Here is a 5,000-nt window from a genome sequence, read left to right on the forward strand (position 1 = left end):
CCCTTAACCTAACCCACGTTGGCCCTTAACCTAACCCACGTTGGCCCCTAACCTAACCCACGTTGGCCCCTAACCTAACCCACGTTGGCCCCTAACCTAACCCACGTTGGCCCCTAACCTAACCCACGTTGGCCCCTAACCTAACCCACGTTGGCCCCTAACCTAACCCACGTTGGCCCCTAACCTAACCCACGTTGGCCCCTAACCTAACCCACGTTGGCCCCTAACCTAACCCACGTTGGCCCCTAACCTAACCCACGCTGCACCTTAACCTAAGTTACGCTGCACCTTAACCTAAGTTACGCTGCACCTTAACCTAAGTTACGCTGCACCTTAACCTAAGTTACGCTGCACCTTAACCTAAGTTACGCTGCACCTTAACCTAAGTTACGCTGCACCTTAACCTAAGTTACGCTGCACCTTAACCTAAGTTACGCTGCACCTTAACCTAACTTACACTGCACCTTAACCTAACTTACACTGCACCTTAACCTAACTTACACTGCACCTTAACCTAACTTACACTGCACCTTAACCTAACTTACACTGCACCTTAACCTAAGTTACACTGCACCTTAACCTAAGTTACACTGCACCTTAACCTAAGTTACACTGCACCTTAACCTAACTTACACTGCACCTTAACCTAAGTTACACTGCACCTTAACCTAAGTTACACTGCACCTTAACCTAACTTACACTGCACCTTAACCTAACTTACACTGCACCTTAACCTAAGTTACACTGCACCTTAACCTAAGTTACACTGCACCTTAACCTAAGTTACACTGCACCTTAACCTAAGTTACACTGCACCTTAACCTAAGTTACACTGCACCTTAACCTAAGTTACACTGCACCTTAACCTAAGTTACACTGCACCTTAACCTAACTTACACTGCACCTTAACCTAAGTTACACTGCACCTTAACCTAACTTACACTGCACCTTAACCTAACTTACACTGCACCTTAACCTAACTTACACTTCACCTTAACCTAACTTACACTGCACCTTAACCTAACTTACACTGCACCTTAACCTAACTTACACTGCACCTTAACCTAACTTACACTGCACCTTAACCTAACTTACACTGCACCTTAACTGTCACATGTAACGTCACAGGAATGTAGCTTTGCCTAACAGCAACCCTCTGAACATAGTTCACTGCTTGGATCCTCTGGTGTCATGTGTATTTCTTGATGCCATGGTGCGTACCCTCACATAAAGGTCTTTCGAGTGTTGCGTACTTTCTACACAGTCCCGCTAACCACTGGAAGGGTGTACCGCTACAGAACGAATATCGCCCTCCCCTCCTGCCCTTCCAAGCTGGTCGGTCAGGCGTTTGTTTGTGAAATGAGCCTTGCAGCTGTTCAGTTGCATTCGGTTGTCGATGCAGTCAGTGTACGTTGTGGTACGGCCTGTGTGGACTGTCCGCTGATGTACGCGTAACCCACACTGATCATCCGTCGTTACGTACTGAGTGACATAATGTGGCACATGCTTGACCGTACACCGGCTGCGCCCTACAATGGCGAATCATAAGGGCCATATGTTGTGCACGATGCTACTTGTCTCGTCTCCCCATTACAGCGAGATTGCACTGTTGTACGCCGTACAGACATGTGGTAAGTAGGTACGGACGAAAGTATTGCATGTTGGCCCCCCCCCCCCCTCCTCCCTCTGCCGGGAATCAGCGTGAGCCGTCTGTTGATGTAGCGACGAGGGTTTTCCTATTTAATCGTATTGCCCCACACAACATGATAGCACGGTGGACCGCGTTCCACATCTGCGACATGCTACAGAGGCCGGTTGACAGTCGACCGCGCAAGGGACATTGCACACGTGCGCGGACCATCTTCCACGTGTTCTCTCGTGTACATGCCGCAGTGTGTATGTGGGCTGATGTAGCGTGTCGTGACACATAACATGCAGGCATGCCAGAATCGTAGATTTCGCAAATGTAGATTGACGTATACGTTTGCTGCCAAAGATCCGCAAATGAACTGGAAATCAGTTGTTGAGCGGTTGTTCGCGCTGCAGGTGCATCGGTGATAGCGACGATCGGTACATCTGTGAACCGGTTGTTTCGGCGGTACCCGCCATGCCCCCGAACCTGAGTTGGCCATGTGGGTATGAAGCGATACGAGGCTGTGGCTTGGCGGGACAGTCCCCGGCCGGTGAGGGGGGGCCGCCCGGCGTGCTGGCCGCGCGCTGCGTGAGCGCACGCACTACAGCCGGCTGGTGGGGGGCGCCCAGTGGCAGGAGCGCCGGCCGACGGGCCCGGCTGGCGTCCCAGCTATGCGCCGGCGCACCCTGCGCGCGGCGCCAGGCGGCCAAAGTGGGTTCTGCCGAGCCCGGTGCGAAGCGCGGTGGACATCTGCAGTGTGCTGGTCCGATTGCGGACTGTGTGTGTTGAGGATGCGCCGCCGCCCGGCACTCGGCGTCGCGACGCCGTCTGCTGCTCGGTCGCCCCCAGCGGTTCTCGCAGGTGGTTTGTATCGCAGCTCTGCGGACGTGTTGGCGCGTGCGCTGTGCTGGGAGAGTTCGCTTCTGCACCCAAGTGGGGCTTTGCCCTTCTGTGGCGCTGGCGTTGGAGCTGCCGGTCACCGTAGGTGGCGCGTGTTGTTTCCCGCCGGCAATGCCACGACAGCACGCTCCCGGGCCTCTGTCGGCAGCGGCAAGCTCAGTTGGGAGCACGGGTGTTCGCACTGAAAGCGTCTACTCGCCTATCTCCGGGCGATTGCGCCTCTCTCGAACCCGACCAAGTACTTAGGACGGCGCTGCGCGCCGCCGGGACCTGAGAGGGTTTCGAGGTGTATCGTGCAGGGGAGCTCAGCCTCCTCCTGTTTGCAGAATAATTGAGCGGACGCTTGCGTGTTCGCGCGGGCCCTCGGGACACACTCCCGGGCGGCCGGCTGCTCAGCTCTCGTTGACGCAGCTCCCTGGTTGATCCTGCCAGTAGTCATATGCTTGTCTCAAAGATTAAGCCATGCATGTCTCAGTACAAGCCGCATTAAGGTGAAACCGCGAATGGCTCATTAAATCAGTTATGGTTCCTTAGATCGTACCCACGTTACTTGGATAACTGTGGTAATTCTAGAGCTAATACATGCAAACAGAGGAGGAGGGCCATGGCGGCCTCTCCATCACCATGGTCTGCTGAACTAGAGGAGATGCGCCGGTCGGTCAGAAGGCTCAGGAGGCACTACCAGCGCAGTGTCGTCTGGCAAGAAAGACAAAGATGGCTGCAGCTTTACCGGGAAGCCAAAGATAACTTCCAAAAACAGCTACGGGAAGTTAGAACAAAAAGTTGGGAACACTTTGTTCTGAACCAACTAGCATTAGACCCATGGGGAGTTCCCTACAGGCTTGTCCGGGAAAAGATCCGTTCTCCGATGGAGCTTTCAACCGTCAGGCATGGGGACCGGATGACGGGGTCTTGGCAGGAAACTGCTGAGGTCCTTCTCCACTCCCTGTTGCCTGATGATACAGCGGATGAGACAGATGAACAACGGCAGCTGCGGGAGAATAACAACAATGCGTATGAAAATGATATGGCAGTCTACCCATTCTCAGAAGAAGAGGTAGCTGGCCACATAAATTCCCTGAAGAGAGGAAAAGCTCCTGGGCCAGACGGTATTGTGGCGGAAGTGGTGCAATTCCTGGCCCCCCAGATAGTCGCCCCTCTAACTCATTTATATAACGAATGCCTCAAGCAGAAAAAGTTCCCTCGAATATGGAAGAGGGCAAATGTGGTAATTATAAAGAAAGGGGCTGACAAAGACCCAGCAGAAACCAAATCTTATAGACCTATCTGCCTGCTTGATCTGCTTGGGAAGATTCTGGAGAGACTTCTGGCTGATAGACTGGCGGCACACCGAGTGCTGTGCGGAATGAGCAACAGGCAGTTTGGCTTCAGGTCTGGACGATCGGCATCTGATGCAATCGCCCTGGCGGCCGAGGTCTGCGGCTCTACCCCGTACAAGTACGTTGTTGGCATCATGGTGGATATAAGTGGCGCCTTCGACAACCTGTGGTGGCCTTCGCTCTTCTCCTGCTTAAGGGAGAAGGAGTGTCCAGGGCCGCTATATGGCTGTCTGAGGAGCTATTGTGAAGATCGGGAGGTCTGGCTATCATCTGCTAGCACAAGAGTAAGGAAAACTATCACCAAGGGATGTCCCCAGGGTTCCGTACTGGGTCCGCTGTTCTGGGACATCCACATGGAACCCTTACTAGATACATTACAACAAAGCGACGAAGTGCTGGAGGTGATAGCCTACGCAGATGATCTCCTCCTACTGGTCGGCGGCCGTAGCCGAGAGGACATAGAGCCTAAGATCGAGAGAGCAATAAACACACTCCAACTGTGGTGCCGCAAGACAAAAATGACAATTTCACCGGCCAAGTCTACCTATCTTCTTCTAAAGGGACAATTAGCTCGTAACCCAACTGTTAGGATAGATGGATCACCAGTTCTCCGGCGACGTGAGACACGCTATCTAGGTATCATCATTGATGAGAGGTGGACTTTCAGTAGACACATTGAAACCGTAACTCAAAGAGCTTTACAGGTACTCAACAACCTCATGTCCATTGGGCATAAGCGGTTTCATCTTCCACCACATCTCATCAAACTCTATCATAACAGTATACTAATATCCATAGTGGGTTACGGATCCGGAGTCTGGGCACACAGGCTCACGAGGGTGGTGCCCGCCATGACAGTGAGGAGAGTGCAGAGAAATATGATCCTGAGATCAGTGGGGGCATACAGAACTACACCGGGAGGAGCCCTGTTAGTTATTATGGGGCTTTGCCCCCTGGACATCAAAATTCGGGAGCAGGCCGCTTGGTACTGGACTAAAAAGGGGAATTTGGAAAAAACCAAGGAAATTCTGGGCAGCAGGACAGAAAATAAAGTAGAAATTAGGAAAAAAGGGGAGCTGCTATGGCAACTTTCGTGGGAAACCGAAGAAACAGGGCGTCGTACCTTT

The sequence above is a fragment of the Schistocerca gregaria genome, unplaced genomic scaffold (genome assembly GCF_023897955.1).
Source record: "Schistocerca gregaria isolate iqSchGreg1 unplaced genomic scaffold, iqSchGreg1.2 ptg000341l, whole genome shotgun sequence".
Lineage (NCBI taxonomy): Eukaryota > Metazoa > Arthropoda > Insecta > Orthoptera > Acrididae > Schistocerca > Schistocerca gregaria.